Genomic DNA, 18,452 nt, shown 5'->3' with positions numbered 1-18,452 from the left:
TTCCACCGTGCGCGCACCGTTCGCGCACCTCGCGACGGTGCGTGCACCTCGCGCGCACCTCGGGATTTAAAAAAAAATGTTTTTTTTCACCCTTCGGGGTCCTTCAGGGACCACCTGACAAAAGCTAGGGGGTCAGGAACTCTGTACCCTGCCCCCTTTTCACGCTCTCCACCTTTCTTTTTCACTGTCACACACAAAATGGCGGACGACACTTCCTGATTTCGACCGATTTGAATGTTGACTGACATGTAACCACCAATCAGAATTACGCTCGCGCACGTTATGGTGCGCGCACGGTGCGCGCATATAGATATTTATGTACTTTTAACTGCAATTTTCTCAGGAACTACTGAACAGATTGACACCATATATGCAAAAGGCACATCCCTGACCTGAGGACTACCTCTTTGCCAAATTTCAAGTAATTCTGTTCAGCCGTTCGGGCTGTACCATCGACTAAAGGTCCTATGGGAAAATGCATGGGGAAAACGCCTTTTGGAACCCCCCTTTTTTCTCAGCCCCCGCTTGACGAATCACCCCGAGACTTTCAGGGTAGGAGCTGAGCAGAGCGCCCCATTAGTTTTGAAAAATTCGCGAGGATCCATCAACCGGCGCCAAAGTTATTCAAAATAGAATTTTCAGATTTCCTATGGAAACACGGTCCTAACTATAACTATCTACTGGCGACCGCCAGTAGATAATATATACATATATATATATATGCTATTTAGACCTAGGTGAAATCTAAATTATGATATAGTAGTTTGCCTAATGTTGGGAATTTTCTGTTACACTTTTGACACAACATTTCCAAAATTACACCATTACATCACTTTGGGAAACTTATGCAAAATTTACTGTAAAGTTTTAAAGTGAATAGTGCAATTTGTAGTAAAATTTACCGTGAATGTACAGGAACAACAGAAAGCAAGTGGATGTTGCGCGTGGTGCTTGTTTAAATGCATCCTTGTGCCAAAATTTGACAGAAGGCCGCATTTCATGCTAAAGTATAGCATGAAATGGCGTATTTGCATTTCATGTAATTTTGCAAAATTTCATTCAATTTTGATGTAATTTCACATAATTATGTGAAAGAGAATTACATTAATTTTGCACACTTCAAATTTGTATTTCTAAAATGCTAACCTTGCTACGTGGTCAGGATAGTCCTGATAGGAAACACCACCGTTCCTTATGTTGACTTCTGACTTTTAACACAGTGACTTTTAACATACATTGGTATGTATGACAATGCAGGATAACTTTCTCTGAATCAGCATTGCTTACATTTCCACATTTTTAGGCTCGCTATCACGACACTGAGAACCTTCAGTACAAGGGATAGCATTCACTGCGCAATTCACTGCGCAAATGTCATTATTGTTGCTGTCCGGTAGGAGACATCTATCAAGCTAGAACAAACAATTACTTCCTGACTGGGGATTCTATAAGGCCATACAGATGTTGTTTATTATATATACACAGAACCACACCCTAGTTTAGGGCAGAGGAGCACTCGGCTGATTCCTGTTCACACACATGAGGGATGTCCAGCTCTACACCAAGAAGGACAGCCTGATGAAACTTACCCACAGGTAAGGGGGTTAGTCCACCCAGCAGGGATTACGTACACCTCTCACACTAGAACGACTAGGTTAGGGAGTGCTAGGTAGAAGTACACCATACACAGTACTTATCAGTTTCATCCTACTGATTATCACAGCACACATATTTTATATAAGAATCACAATGCTTAAATAAATATTGAAACGCTTTGCTGAGTATATCTTGTGTAGTTCTTTGGCCATGCATAAAGTGCTGAGCGATAGGGTTCTAGATCTGTTACCATGATTTTCTTTGGAGATCAGGGTTGTCATTTTCTGAGGTTGCTCACACATTTGTTACACTGTAAGGTTTGGGGTGCTTATGGTGCACTGTGGGCTAGCAAGGACATAGGCCAACATATCCTGAGGGTGTGCTTGGAATCAGTCTGGCACAATCCTGGCATTTATGTAGTATAACAAATGCATAGTTTTACCGGTGATGTACAAGCCGTATGACATGGCGCCAACAACATTCTAGGTTGGGCTCTCATTTAAGTATTGCCTGAGTAGTTTTTGTTGTATACACAAAGACACCTACTCACCCACTAACCAGAGATGTCCAAGGTGTTAGGGAAAATCCTCTTCAGCTGAGTAGGTAAACCCTATGTATTGGCTATAGGTTATTCGAGCTTGAACCTTTCAAATGGATCACCCCATAGTGGTACCCTCTCTGAATTCCACATATTTGTATGGCTAACCCAGCAGCACATAACATACGTGAGAACTGCAGATATATATTTACTCAGAAGTTGGTAAATTTATGAACTCAAACTTATGGGTGGGGATGTTACCTTTGTGGTTAAGGCTCACAAATCATTTAGAACAAAGGTATTCTATTCATAGGTTACATTCCCAGCAGCGGATGACAGAACACAGCTGTTTCACACTTGCACTCCAGCTGACGTTCCAAATAACTATACAGCTTACGAACCACTAGAGAGACGATTAACATACCAAGAACATAGAAATTAGTTTGGGTAGTGAGTGAGCAACATGGCCAGTCCTAGCTAGTTACAAACCACATCCACATGTAGCTAGTATGACAGCAGCATAGTTATGAAGACTATATAAGGGTCTAGTTGGCATATATAGATACCTGACCCATTTCATCATGCGATCAATGACAGTCAATCCTGCGAGGACTGCTCAAGCTGCACAACCACAATTGGTTATACCAGGCATTAGTCCAAAGACTATCAATGCCAGTAAGGATAACATTCCCACCGGACAGGAGTTCTGGATTGCACAAAAAGCAAGTCAGTTTGAAACAGTGTTTCCCCATATGGGATCCCGGGAAAAACACTGAATTTTTACAATATGCTTTCCAATGCGGATGGCACCCTCTGTAGAAGATTGTGGCACTTGTTGTACAGTCTTTGCGGCAATAAATACCAGAATTCATGGTACCCCCTCAGTAGTTGTTTTGCCAGAGGTGCTTAAACAGATTCAAAATTAGTATGGGGCAGTCCCTGTCCTGGATGTGGGGATTAAACTGATGGGCAATTTTGCTGCAGTGTCTGCCATTATGTTAAGTAACATTAAAGGGGAAAAAGCGGTGTTGGCTATATGCCAGAGACTCACTAATATGGCTCAGGGATAACTGGGTAGAGATAATTTGGGAGCCAGACATAGTAAACCACAAATGAAGAGTAATTGTGGAAAGGATAACTCAAAGCAAGCATCCGATTATTCTAAGAGGAAGTGGTACAGTAAGAAAAATAAAGAAAAGTCTGAATCATTGGGTGGATCTCTTCAAAAAGTTAAACCACTGAGAAGCACCATCATTTGCGTACCTGTGAAAATATTAAAGCGCCTGACAGGTATCAGGATACTGCTAGAAGCTCTTCTCGTTCCTTTCAGGAGTCTTCCGAAAAATGATCAGAGAGAGGTGGACAGTCAGAGCGCAGATCAGAGAAGTACGTGAAACTGAAGAAGGACTCACCCCGCTCATCTGACTATATAATTAACTAGCATTTGCAATGCAATTGGTCTCGCCTGGATGCTGAAACATTTACCGTTCTTTAACATGGTGGAAAGTAAGCACCAAACTGCGTGACACGCCAGCTATGGGTACATATGGAGAGAAATATTGCCCTTTAGTGGCATATGGTATACTCCAAAGCTCTGTTTTTAATATAAAATCAGGGCCTTCGGCGGTCATTTCACTGAAAATACAAGATTTGAAAAAAATATTATTGTCTACGGGTGCTCGTGGAAGACAATTTCTATGGACTGGAATCTAGAGAAAGCTAAAGTGATTCTGGTATTGTAATGACCTCTGCTGGTCGTTTTCTATCAAGAAAGTTAAATAGAGGCAGATGCCAGAAATATTTTTTTAAAAAGAAAGTCCCTCAGCAGAAAGCAATTCTGGTATCTTACTGACCTCTAATAGTCCTTTTTTATTAAGACAGTTAAATAGAGGCAGTTGAACAGAAAAAAGTCCTTAAGCGGAAGCAGACAAGTCCTAGGGCTGATCTCCAGAGCCCACAAAGTACATACACATATATGTATATACTAATATATGAGTATATACTAAACTATATATAAGAGGTCTCGAATGCTCAACCTAAAAATGACTGGCTGTGTATAATATTGAAATATAAAAAGATCATGCCAACTGGTTGTGGAACTAAAAACACATTGTCTGGAAAAGCAGAAATGCTAATATATTTAATATTTGACTACAAGCTATCCAAAACACATCGACCAGAGAAGTGCAACAGCACACAAAGTTTGATTGTAGCAAACAAACTCAGACAAATGTGGGCACTAAAGATAAAGTGCCAAAGCAAGTGCAAAAGCCTTGTTAACCAAAAGCAATTTATTTTTGTACAAATATGAATTAGTAATAAAGTGAGAGAGAGAGTGAAGAGAGACATATAAGGTATAGATAGAGAAAAGTTAGAGAAAGAGAGAGAAAGACATGCGAGGTGGGCTGGGAAAAGGTCACCTTGGAGAAGAGCACTGGACTTCTAAGGATGCTTATTTTGTGGTATTCTGAGGATATGTGGGAAAGGATGAAGGAAGGAAGTTTCTGGTAAGATGGGTAGAGGTTGAGGCCTGAAACATGTCCGCAGGGTGGGGAGTGGTGATCATGGAGAATAACATTTGACTGCTAAGGACGCTTAACTTGAGTGTGGTTTAGAAGCTGTGGGGAGGGATGAGGAGACTTCTTAAGAGATTTCTGCAGATTTAGGCTTTAGGTATGTTTGCTGGACTGGGGAGAAGTCACCAGTCCAGCTATGGCCTGGTAAGGACGGTTATTTTGTGGGACTGTGATGATTTGTGGGAAGAGATGAGGGGACAAAGCTTGCCCTTGTTTAGAAATTTATATAGGTCCAGGCCTTACATTTGTCTGCTGAACTGGGGAGAAGTCACCGTGCAGTAGAGCAGTTGCCTGGTAAGGATGGTTATTTTGTTGGCTTGTGTTGATTTGGAGGAACGGATGAGGGGACAAAGTTTGACTTTGTTCAGAAACCTCTATAGGTTCAGGCATTAGATATGACCTGGAGTCGGGAGAGGTCACCTTGAAGGAAAGCTTTGAACTACCAAGGACGCACACCTTGTGCGCTTTTGAAGAGGTGTGGTAGAGGATGAGGGGAAGAAGCTTGCGCTATGGCAGTATGTTTCAGGTGCAGGCCTGAGATAAGCGAGCTCGGCTGGGGAGCGGTCACCCTGCAGTAGAGCTCTGGACTGCTAAGGTCACATTATAATGAAAAAATAAGATATGACCGATGCTTTTTCAAATTGTAAATCAACAAAACATATTGTCTTAAAAAATAAGATTTGATTATTAACTGTAACCAAATAAAGGAGATTGTTTTTCTTTTTTAAACCAATTTAAAATGCCACTACCATAGCAGCATAAATGTGATTGTAGTGTAAAATATCACAGAGACTGAAGGTTTTTTTAATACAATTTTTATGCGTGGCATCAGGGTACATGTGTTAATGTACTTATGTGGAAGTGTTTTTTATTGTTTTGTAGTTAAGCGTTAAACACGCAAGCTGAAAATAAAGCTGTGCTGCATTTTTTGAAGAATGAGATGGTGTATAGGGAAAGGTAGAGAGATGGAGATTAGTGAGAAAAAGAGTGAAGAAAGAGAAATAATGTTTAGATAGAAAGAGAGAGATAGGGAGAGAGAGAGAAAGCGAGAGAAACCAAGACATGTGAGGTGGGCTTGGAAGAGGTCACCTGACAGAAGAGCTCTGGACTTTTAAGGTCACTTTTTTATTGGTATTTTGAGGATATGTGGGAGGAAGCTTGCGGTACAGTAGTAAATTTGGAGTTTGAGGCCTCAAATATGTCCTCTGGGTAGGGAGTGGTCACCCTGGCGATGAATTCTGTACTGCTAAGGATACTCACCTTGTGGGCGTTTGAGGACCTGTGGAGGAGGATGAGGGGAGAAAGGAGCAGCTGGTAACCAGACACACCCTTTGAATAAGGTCTCTAGTCCCATCAGGTCTGTCTCCATTGTATAGCTCCCTTTCTTTTATGTATCATGAGGTGTGAACACTCCATAGTAAAGTGTGTGTAACATATTTAAAAGGCTGGCTGCTTTATAATGCTTGACTGCAGCATTGTACTCCACCCCCTGTGGCCCATTTTCAAAAGTAAAAGTTTGTTTTTTGAAGGTGATGTGGTAATAAACTGTGAAAAAAATCACAGCGATCGTTTTTATTTGTAAACCCATGAAAAACAGAGCGTTCAGAGAAACACAAAATCAACAGAAAAGTAAAAAGATCACAGCAACTGGGTATGTTAAGCAAACACGCTGTGCTGGATCACAGTGAATGGATGTTTTTGTACAGAACCTATAGTGAAATTGTGAGGATGAATATCTCAGTGTGAAATGCCCGCGTCTTTGTTTGTATGTTTATAACTGTTGTTAAGGTGCAGTTAAGATAAACAAACACAGCGTAATATGCATCCGGAAGCCAATATGTAAAAGCATTGTTTATCGCCAAAATAGTGTTTTCCTTTTCTATTAAGCATACTTTATTTGCCAGTGGGCAAAAATCAATCGCACATTTTTTTAAATTAAGTAAGTATAAAATTGTAAACCAATCCTAAACACATCGCCTTAAGAAACGAATTGCTAATTAACTGTGACCACATTGTGTTTTTTTAACCTAGCAAAAACGCAGCGGCCAAAGCGCCTCTGTGTTCAAGTGTTTCTCGGCGGGTTTGGCTCCGATTGCAAGTCCATTGATAAAATGCAGTCACTTGGGCCGTGCAGGAGGCGGGCGGCGGAGCTAAGGGCACTGGGTTTTCTCAGCCCCTTTCTCACCGAAAAATCGACCCTCCGCCCTGTCCTGGGAGCAGCTGGCATCATGTCACGGTTTCAAATGTTAAACCACACTTGTGCGATTGGAGACACGCCTCTCCAATGCTGCAGCCGGAGACCTCAGGGTCGAGGTAAAGGCTGGATGCCGAGCTGCTGGACGTGTGGTGCTTCGATGCCTGGTGGAGAGAGAGGAGACTGAGGAGGGGCGGGAACATGAGACAAGCAGCAGAGGGGAAATGCAAAGTTGGAGAGGGCGTGGGAAGGCTATTGATTGTCCAGCTGCTCTGAAAGTGAAAGCGTGCACGGCACGCTAAACGTAAGCAAAGCACGTCCTGGCGTATATACAGAAATAGTGCTCCCAAAAATAAAAAAACAAACATTGGCAATGCAATAGTACTCGCATTTACGGCAGGCAAATTACATTGAAAACAAACACAAACGGGATTGGGGGGAGGAGGGGGGGAGTCACAGACTGAGGGTGGGGGGGAGACAGGGAAGAAAATAGTGTTAGGAGTAAAGGGGCCAATAGCCGTGGAAGGATGCAAATGATGAATGAGGAGGGTCTAACAAGCCTCAAACCAATCAGAAAGCAGCTTTTAACACAAAAGCCACTGGGCAGAGAGTGGGCGGAGCTTCATGAAGCTTCCACACTACAGTATATACTGCATTCCTCGCAAAGCGATGGCAGCGCTTTCGCGCTGCAACGCTAAGCAAGACTTAAAAAGGAAGATACACCTAAAAGTCAAAACCTCACTTCAAAAAGAAGAAGGAAGCTGGGCTCAAAGTCAAGCATGTCACGGATTTTGAGGATGCTACTTCTGAGCGAGGAGTGTGCTCTGACCATGCTTGACAGTGCAGCAGAAGTTACAATAGTTCGTCAAAACCTGATGGATTATCTGATGGCAGTAGCGTTGAATGACTACATCCAGGTGAAAACACAGGATACAAGGGTGAGCATCTTGCATCGTTTATACGAGATGTAACTCTAATTGGAGGGGGACTTGCCGAGATACATTCATGTTCTCTTTTGGGAGAACTTGCCATTCATCTACAATATTCTCTTTGCTGAAAAAGCGCTGGCCACCTGAATTTATGATGGATTATCTAGAGGGAGAAATAGTAATTTTACCCGTTTTTTTCCAACCTCGTTTCAGAATCAGTTAAACATTCATACGCCAATGGGTGTGTGTTAGCGCTAGCTCCTGCATTATACAGCAAACATGTGGGATGGAATGATGGTTCCCCTTTTCATGTAATAACAGTGAGGTTAGCCTCACAACCTCAAAGACAATACTCCATTAAAAATTAGGCTAAAAAGCAAGTTACAGAGATACTCACACAACTTGAATACCAAGGTGTAATAGAAAGTTGCACCTATCCTATGAATAATCCTTTATTTCCAGTGATGAAACCAGCCCATTCATATCGTCTAGTATTGTATTACAGACACCTGCACACAGCTACACGTGCATTTACTGTACAAAAAGCGCATAGCACGGCATTAATGACAAACATACTGCGTAAAAAACACAAAACTACATTGGACATCTTGAATGTTTTTTCTCCAAAAATATAGCACCTGAAAGTATTTGACTACATTCAAGGTGCTGTGTTCTCGGAACAATTCTGTTGATTACCTCAAGGGTATAAGAACATCCCAGGGTTGTTTTCAGCCTGGGCATCAGAACTTCGACAAACATTTGACGGCCAGGCATTGTCCCAAGTCGATAACATATATTTGACGGATGATGACCTTTCTATACACTTGGCAAGGGTTGATTGCATAATTCTGGGAATTGCTTGAATGGGCTACAAATCTAATTTTAAGAAATCAAAACCTCTATGTCCTATTCTTGGAATATGAGCTGTCAAGTGAATGCAGTAGCATTGCAAAACACATCCTACAGAGGTGTGCACTTTTACAACCATCAAACACATTGAAGAAATTTTTAAACCATATTGGGATTCCTAAATTTTGCAGAGCTTACATTCCAGATTACTCAGAATGGGTTAAAGCACCTATGACTTCCGTCATCCAGACTTTTCAAGCACACACTGGATAACTGAACACACACAGATTTTACGTTCAGTACAAGCGTCAAAATACTTACACACATGTGTAAACACGCCAAACCTGACGATCCATATCATTGTGGTGCATCAGAGTACACCTATCATATATTCAACGAAGGAGCACTCTACCAAATGCATATAAATCACATGTATACACCAATGCAGAGATGTGTTTGACACCAACAGAAAAGATCCTGATGGCAGTACAGACTGCTGTGGTAAGGGAGAGGCGCAAAAAGAACAAATGATGGATGGAATGCCGAACAATGTCAAACACTTACCCCCAGTACAGAGATCTGGGCACATATCTATCATTATTTAGCTAACCACGCCATTAGGTTTGGACCCAGCCATATGCAAATCAGGCTTAACCCTGCTCTCCATGGGAACAGTCTACCTTAAATGGCCAGCCAGGTACTCCCAAGACCAGAAACAAGCATCTTAGGACCTATTTCAGGGTATCAACACTCATCAACCAGTAAGCTTTACTTTGGTGGCATGGTAATTACACGACCCACGTCTGGGCCTACCCGACCAACTTAGTGTGACAAATGCAAACAGAACTAATAATGGATGGAATGCTGAGCAATTTCAAACACTCACCCACAGTACAGAGATTTGAGACTAAATTCATTGTTTTTTGCTCACACCATTCCAGTCTGGACCCGACCATATGCAAATCAGTTTTGGCCCTGCTCCCCATAGGAACAGTCCTCCCCAGACCAGAAAAAAGCATCCTAGGACCGGTTTCGGGTTATCCCCCCTTATCAGCCAGGATAGCTTTACAATGATGGCATGGTGAGCACGAGACCCACGTCTGGGCATACATGTCCCACTTAGGGTGACAAATGCAAAAGAACAAATGACAGACAGAATGCTATACAATGTAAAACACTCAGCCCTAGTACAGATATCTGGCCCTAAATCCCTCGTTTTTTCATGGAATTCTAAGTTGGATTTAGCTATTTGCAATTCAGTTTTGACCAAGCTCCCCATGGGACAGTCCAGCCGAACTGCTAGGCCCACATGGGGCTTACAGATACATTTTACCAGGAGCTGGAGTTCGCCTCTAAGGTTTACAAAGGCATCATGGAAAAATTGGCTGTGACTCCCCAGCACCTGTTATTCCTAGGCGGTCTCCCATCCAGGTACTAACCAGGCCCAACCCTGCTTAACGTCTGATATCAGGTGCTTTCAGGGTGGTATGGGCGTAGGCATGAAGAGCACTGGCTTTGGTGATCTTAGCATTTTTTCATTCTACTCCAGTGCTGGGAATAGCAAGTGAGACAAGTAACCCTATTTCACCTAAAGTACATAAAAAAAAAGATTAAATGCCTCCAGCACCTAGTATTCCCAGTGGGTCTCCCATCCAGGTACTAACCACGCCAGACCCTGCTTAACTTCTGAGATCAAATGCTTTTTGGGTGATATGGCTATATTCATGAAGAGCACTGACTTTGGGGGTCTTAACTCTCATGCTCCTTCAGTGCTGGTCATAGTAAGTGAGACAAGCAAGTCTCATTCACCTAAAACAACTTTAAAAAAATATGAAAAGCCTGCATCACCTGGTATTCTAAGGCAGTCTCACATCCAGGTACTAGCCAGGCCCTAACGTGCTTCACTTCTGAGATCAGACGAGCTCAGTTGCTTTCAGGGTGGTATGGCTGTAGGCATGAAGAGCGCTGACTTTCGCAGTCTTAGCTTTTTTTATGTTACTTCAGTGCAGGCCGTTAGCAAGTGAGACAAGCCACCCTCATTCACATAAAGCTAAATACCCTCATTCACATAAAGCTAAATAAAAAAAGACGAAAAGCCTACAGCACCTTGTTTTCCAAGGTGGTCTCCCAAACAGGCACTAACCAGGCCCGACCCTGCTTAACGTCTGAGATCAGATGAAACCAGGTGCTATCAGAGTGGTATGGCCATCCGAATGAAGAGCACTGGCTTTGCGGGTCTTAGCTTTTTTTTCATGCTACTTCAGTTCTGGCCATAGCAAGCGAGACAACCCACCCTCATTCACTTAAAGCAAATTAAAAAAAAGGTGAAAAGCCTACAGCACCTGGCATTCCCACGCAGTCTCCTATCCTGGTACTAACCAGGCACGACCCTGCCAACTTCTGAGATCAAACGAGATCAGGTACTTTCAGGGAGGTCTGGCCGTAGGCATGAAGAGCACTGACTTTGGGGACCTTAGCTCTTTTCATGGTCCTTCAGTGCTGGTCATAGAAAGTGGACAAGGCACTCTCATGCGCCTAAAGATTTTTTCTTAAAAAAGATGAAAAGCCTACTTCACATGGTATTCCAAGGCGGCCAACCGTGCTGAGTTCAGACGAGATCAGTTGCTTTCAGGGTTGTATGGTTGTAGACATGAAGAGCGCAGACCTATGGGGTCTTAGCTTTTTTAATGCTTGTAGGATAGTAGGATAGTAGGATCTGCTTCTTATGGTTACCTGCAATTTTTGCTGATGTTTCCGTGTCTTTCGACTTTAGTTTGGCGGGGGCCCTGCTATTCAGGACCCCAGCCTAGCTGCTTCCTCTCTAAATTGATTCTCTGTACCTTAGGTACACCACAGATTGGATTCTAGGGTGCCCTTATAAGTCCCTAGTATATGGTATACTATGTACCCAGGACATAGGTACCCCAGAGGCCTACCAGGGGCTGCAGCATGTATTATGCCACCCCTGGGAAGCCCTCCAAAATGACACCACAGGTCTGATACTACAGCCTGAGTAAGGTGGTGCATGCACCCCTTACTTAGATATAGGTTCACTATATCTCACCCTATCCCTGCACATATAAACCTATCAGTCACCCCTATGGCAGGCCTTATCAATCCTGAAGCTTGGTTTTGTGTGAGAGGGTGCCCATGCATGAGCAGAGCCCCTCTGCGGCCTTCGGAATCTCTTCTCCGGGGTTGTCTGTGATGCAGCCTGACCATATACTCTTAAGTGCATTATAACCAAACAGTACATGCTAACTTTGGGATGGTAAAAACCAAAGGAAATGATGGACGGAGTGTTGAACATTGCAAGCACTCACCCCCAGTCAACTGATCTGGGTTTAATCCATCACTGTTCTTTAGCCCACTCTGCCACCCCAGTTCAGACATGGCCATATGCAAATCAGTCTGACCCTGTGCCTCATGGGAACAGTCCAGCCCGAACTGCCAAGCCATGTCTTCCCTGGACCGGAAACAAGCTTCCTAGGACCGGTTTCTGGCATTTCAGCCGTCTTCAGCCAGGCTTGCTTGAATCCAGTGGCAAAGTGAGCAAGGGACTCACGTCTGAGCATACCCTGCCAACTTATGGTGAACGAAGCAAAAACCAAAGGAAATGATGGACGGAGTGTTGAACATTGCAAGCACTCACCCCCAGTCAACTGATCTGGGTTTAATCCATCACCGTTCTTTAGCCCACTCTGCCACCCCAGTTCAGACATGGCCATATGCAAATCAGTCTGACCCTGTGCCTCATGGAAACAGTCCAGCCCGAACTGCCAAGCCATGTCTTCCCTGGACCGGAAACAAGCTTCCTAGGACCGGTTTCGGGGTTTCAGCCCTCTTCAGCCAGGATAGCTTGATTCCAGTGGCATGGAGAGCAAGGGACTCACGTCTGGGCATACCCTTCCCACTCGGGGTGACAAATGCAAAAACAGAGCCCTGGCATCACAAAATGGATGCTGCCAGCCACAGACACGAGTCTGGCCTCCTGCTGCTGACCGAAACTCCGGCAGGGGAGGCCTGGACAATAGGTTTCCTGTCACAGGGAGGTATTACCATCTCCCAAACAGGCCTTAGTGGATTAGGGCTTGGTGGGAGCACTCCAGGAGTGCTTTGAAGTCTGCACTGGGGGCACATTTGGTGTCCCTGTGCATAGTCCAGCTCAAACCGGTTGCACGGGCTACCAGCCCCTGCTCTGGCACGAAACTGGACAAAGGAAATGGGTGTAGCCACCCCTCTTTCCTGACCCTCCCATAGGTGGGTCCCCAGAGTATGTCCAACCCCTTCTTTGGGTATAAGAAAGGAACCCCTGGCTACAGGGCTTTAGATTACACCTGGACGAAACTCTGATACAGAAATCCCGGAACTTCGACGATCTACACAACTAGATGACTGAAGTATCTCCCTTGGAGTAAAGGAGTTACTCCCCTGCTTGGCAGGCACCAAAGACGCATCTGTCCGGTCTGCATCGCCAAAGCTCCCGCCGGACGCAGAAGAATTTGCAACACAGGAGGTGGTTTTCCAGACTTCCCAAAGGCTGACCCGAGTCCCCAGCAAAGCTGAGACCCGTAGCCCTCGTGGGTACCGTGGAACTGGAACCCCTGGACACTGTGCACATTTGCAAGTGCATCAGCTTCTCGACGTCCTTTGAGGCTGTGCACTGGATTACTTGTAGCCCAGACCCCGAGCACCTTTTCCACCGAAGATTGCTGGCCTACACTGTACGAGTGTTCCGTGAGCCCGCCCTTTGTGTTTTCGCTCGAGGCTCCTTTGCGATCCCTGGTCCGTTGACTGGTGGGTCCCTGTGAAGGCAACTTTAACTTTAATTGGGCTTCCCTGGTCGTCCAGACGTGCCCTGACTCTCCATCGCTTGGGGAGTCCCCAGGACCTTGCTGGTCCGCACCGAAGCACCTTTCCTCTTCCTGCGTGGGTTGCTGTTGCCAAGGCTTGTTGTGCCCAATCCGGGCACCGAAGCTGCAGCACGCGACATCCTTCGTAGGACAGCTCGAATCCAGCTCCTGGTCATCCTCGACACCTCCTGGTCCTCGTGGCTGAAGAGTCAAGCTTCCCCTCCTTGCACCTGAAGCACCCGACATCGGAGGGCATTCGACTATCGTGCCCCTGGTCACTGGCAAGTGACCCAGACTCTGTCCTCTCTGCTTTCAGGTTCTTCACATCTTCGATCCAGGCTTGGATCTCTTCGGACACTGCTCATCTTCCCAGCAGCAGCACTTTTCAGCAAGCTGACATTGAAAACGACGACGTGACCCGACATCATTTGACACCAATGCACCCGGCTTCCCTGGGTGAGGTAACATGAGTGCTCCCGTGGGTGTTGGCCCTAGAACCATCTAAGTCCAAAAGGGTTTGTTCCTAGTCCACTCCTAAGTGTCCTTAAACTTTAAAATTCTAACCGCGACTTTCCCCATAGAAGCTAACGGAGCTCGTGGCTGTGTTCACACACTACACACACGTCCCCCGTGGGTCCCCTGTGTCACTACCTTGGGTGGTTCCTTGGGGTCCCAGTGATTCAACAGGCTCTAGGCCTTGTGTCTAGTCAAGTCGTGGTTCTTATACCACTTTCTTAATATATGGTTTGGTTCGCCCCTAGGGCCCATCATATATTGTGCTAATTTACTGTGATATTTGAAATGTCACATATGTGCTTTGACCTTTAGCCTCATAAAGAGACTAGTAATATGTGTTTAGTAATAAATACATATATTTTAAATATATACCTGGGGTGGTCTCCTTTCATTTAGCCATTCAAGAGATTATAGACTGGTAAAACAAGCTGCTTTACATTCCTTCAAGACTTAGCCTAAAGGCTGCTCTCCAGAGCTACCACTAGGATAGCTTTCAAATAAGGTTGTCTTTAACCTATCATCAATAAGGGATTGTTTGGACTGGTGCAAGGTGCCCACTATAACTAGTGGACAGCATATACCAGGCCAACTTCTCACATTGGTGGCAGCGGTGGGATTCAAGCTTGCCATTGTTTTACCAGATAATCTCAAGTGAGTGACTAACTGAAAACCGCTAAAGGTACCTGAGGTACATATAAATCACGCTTAAATTACAGTAAGTTCTACAGAGTTGTGTATCAAGGGCTAAGCACACCCTTTCTACAACTCTAGAGAGTTTAGTAGGTTACACTAGAGTAGGTAAGTGCATACACCACACCTCACTAGTGATGTCTTCAAGGCCAGGAACCAATGGGTCTCTGCCAGAAGCCAGTGGGCTTCTAGCATCAAAGTATGACAAACTCCCATTCTTGGAATTGATTCAGGGGGCTCACAAAACCCAAGACCAATCCTGGATAGATTTCATAGACTACTCAGTTAAGAAACTACAATACAACATATTTTGAGTAATTGCACTAATGAAAAGTTACATCAACATTTGGTAGACCTAGGTCTACTTTCTCCCCTAGAATTAGGAAAGAAGGCAGACCACTGGGTCAAGACTAGGATCACCGAAACAACCAATGGGGGAGACCAAAATAAAGGGGTTCCAAAATTTCACCAGGGAAAAGTGGGTGAGAACCTCAGAGACAAAAAGACAGTCTTCTCAAGGGCCCCAAAAACCTGTTCAGGGGGCTGGGTCGCAAACCTCTTTCCAGTCCAATTGTGGTTACAAAGGGAAGAACTTTGATCCCCAGAAGGCCTTGTGTTTCAACTGTAAGAAGTTGGGACACTTAACTGGAGATGCTACTTGTCCTTTCAAGAAGCCCCCAATCCTTCTCCAGTTTTTACTGGTGTAGCCAATCTCCAGATGGGATCAACAGTGTGCCCAGAGCAAATCAGGGTTCACACTGAAGCAGTTCTAGTCACTGAGGGTGAAGTTGAGTTTGCCACATTAGCTGTGTGGCCACCCAACTTTAAGAAGTATTAACAATACCCCTGGATAAATGTGACTAGAATAGAAGCTCTGAGGGATACAGGTGCCAGTGTCACTATGGTGAGAGAGACACTGGTTTTCCCAGAGCAAAACCTAATTGGAAAGTCTTATCCAGTCACCAATGCTGACAGTGTTACTACTGACCATGCAATGGAAATGGTGACATTAGACTGGTAGGGATGGTTACTGGCCTGAAACAGGTAGTGGTCTCTCCAAAGCTTCCAGCTGCCTGCCTGCTTGGAAATGACCTGGAGACCTCAGCATGGGCTGAGGTAGAATTGAAAACCCACGCAGAAATGCTGAACATCTCTGAGATGGTGCGTGTCAAAACTAGAGTACAGAGCCAAAAGCAGTGTGAAAAAGTAGTGTTGGAGCCTGAAAGAATGGCTCAACCTTCCAAGAGAAAAGGTAATAAGACTAGGAAACCAGCTTCTGGATAGCAAGAGACTCAGAACCCTTCTCCTCAGAGAGAGGACTTGAAAGCCCCAGAGGGAGCTGAGCCCATGGAACCTGACCCTTATCAGGTTGAGCCAGGGAACAGCTGTGCCTTGGACAGCAGACCTGTGTTCCTCTTGAAAGCCTGATGCAGGAAGAAGCTGCACAGGAAAAGGGAGATGTCAGTGGTACCCACCGAGCCTATTTGGAGGGGGGACTCCTGTATACCGAGGCCAGAGACCTCAACCCTGGCACCACTAGGAGTGTGGTAGTGCCTCAAATCTTTTACTCACTTTGGCTCATGATATCCCCTAGCTGGGCATCTTGGCCAAACCAAGACTTGGGAAAGGCTAGTCAGCAACTTTTACTGGCCCTGGATGTCCGAGAAGGTAAAGGAGTTTGCCAGCTCCAGTGTCACCTGTCAAGCCAGTTACAAAACACGTGGACACCCAAAGGCCCCCTTATTTCTACTACTAGTACTTGGGATTCTCTTTGAATGGGTAGGTGTGGACATAGTGGGTCCACTTGAGCCTCCACAGCATCAGAAAATAAACTCATTCTGGTGGTAGTGGATCATGTCACCAGTATCCTGAAGCAATTCCCGTTAGGACTACTATAGCTCCTGCAGTAGCCAAGGCCTTCATTGGTGTCTTCACCAGGGTAGGGTTTCCTGAAGCTTTGGTTTCAGACAGAGGGTCAAACTTCATGTCTGCATACCTCAAACACATGTAGAAAGAGTGTGGAGTGCAGTACATGTTTACTACACCCTATCACCCACAAACCAATGGTCTGATTGAAAGGTTCAACAAAATATTGAAGTGCTTGATCATGGGGTCCCTGAAAAACTCAAAAGAAGATGGGATTTCCTCTTACCATGCTTGCTTTTCGCCTACAGAGAGGTGCCTCAGAAGGGAGTGGGGTTTTCCCCAATTGAATTTCTGTTTGGCCATCCTATTAGGGGACCACTCTGTCTTGTTAAAGAGGGTTGGTAGAAGCATCTCCAAGAACCCAACAGGCTATTGTGGACTATGTACTAGGCCTAAAGTCCAGAATTACATGGAAAAAGCTTCCACAAATCTTGAGGCCAGCTAGGATCTCCAGAAGCACTGGTATGACCAAAAAGCTGCACTGGTAGAATTCCAATCAGGGCAAAAGGTATGGGTTTTGGAGCCTGTGGATCCAAGGGCCCTCTAGGGCAAAGGGAGTGGCCCTTACCCCATCTTAGAAAAGAAAAGCGAGGTCACCTATTTAGTGGACCTGGGCACAAGCAGGACCCCCAAAAGGGTGATCCATGTGAACCGCCTTAATATTTTCCATGACAGGGCTGACATATCCAAGCAGTTGTTTAAGGATGAGGATCAGGAGACAGGTAGTGAGCCTCTCCCCCATTCTCCTCTCTTACAGTCCTAAAGACAGGTCAGTGAACTGCATGGTCTATTAAGACACCCCCACTGCCCAACAGCAGGCTGACTGTAAGCAAGACTTGCAGCAGTATGCTAAGCTCTTCTCTTTGACCCCTGGTCAGGAAAACTGGTGTACCCATGATGTGGACACTGGGGACAGTGTATCTGCCAAAAACAAAATCTATCGAGAGTCTGATCAAGTTAAGAAGAGCATCAAAGCTGAGCTGAGCAAGATGTTGGAGTTAGGGATTATTTAACAATCTGAGAGCCCCTGGGCCAGCCCAGTGGTCTTAGTTCTCAAACCTCATCCACAGGGTGGAAAGAGAGAAATGAGGTTCCCTGTGGACTATAGAGGTCTCAACTCTGTCATCAAGACAAATGCTCACCCTATCCCAAGAGCTGATGAATTGATAGATACATTGGCTGCAGCCAAATTTCTAAGTACCGTTGACTTAACTGCAGGGTACTGGCAGATTGGCATGACCACAGGAGCCAAAGAGAAAACAGCATTCTCCACACCTGATGGGCATTATCAGTTTACTGTTATGGCCTTTGGTCTAAAGAATGCCCCTGCCACCTTTCAAAGGTTGGTGAACCAAGGCCTGGCGGGATTGGAGGCCTTTAGTGCAGCATATCTTGATGAATTTGCTGTCTTTAGCTCCACCTGGCAGGATCACCTGATCCACAAGGGGATGTTTTAAATGCCCTCCAAACTACAGGCCTAACTATCAAGGCATCCATATGCCAGATAGGGCAGGGAACAGTTGTATACTTGGGCCACCTTGTCGGTAGAGGCCAAGGGCAACCTTTAAAACCTAAGATCCAGGCCATCCTGGACTGGGAAGCTCCAACAACCCAGACTCAAGTCACATCATTCCTTGGCTTGACTGCATACTACAGGAGGTTTGTAAAAGGGTATGGATCTATTGTGACACCGGTCACAAAACTCACCTCCAAGAAGATGCCCAAAAAGATGAACTGGACAGTTAGCTGTCAAAAGGCTTTTGACACCCTAAAAGAGGCAATGTG

At 45.0% G+C, this 18,452-nt stretch overlaps 1 protein-coding gene and 2 pseudogenes across 1 annotated transcript in view; all 3 read right to left on the bottom strand.

The window, feature by feature from the left end:
* LOC146861630 (uncharacterized) overlaps window positions 1-18,452 on the bottom strand; it is a 337,542-nt gene that overhangs the window by 146,745 nt on the left and 172,345 nt on the right. The gene's annotated exons all lie outside the window — the stretch shown is intronic.
* On the bottom strand, window positions 10,777-10,895 carry LOC146861649 (5S ribosomal RNA; annotated as a pseudogene).
* Window positions 11,013-11,130, bottom strand: LOC146861648 (5S ribosomal RNA; annotated as a pseudogene).

This window comes from Triturus cristatus, chromosome 3_1 (genome assembly GCF_964204655.1).
Source record: "Triturus cristatus chromosome 3_1, aTriCri1.1, whole genome shotgun sequence".
NCBI classification, from domain to species: domain Eukaryota; kingdom Metazoa; phylum Chordata; class Amphibia; order Caudata; family Salamandridae; genus Triturus; species Triturus cristatus.
This window is presented reverse-complemented; position numbering and strand designations above follow the sequence as displayed.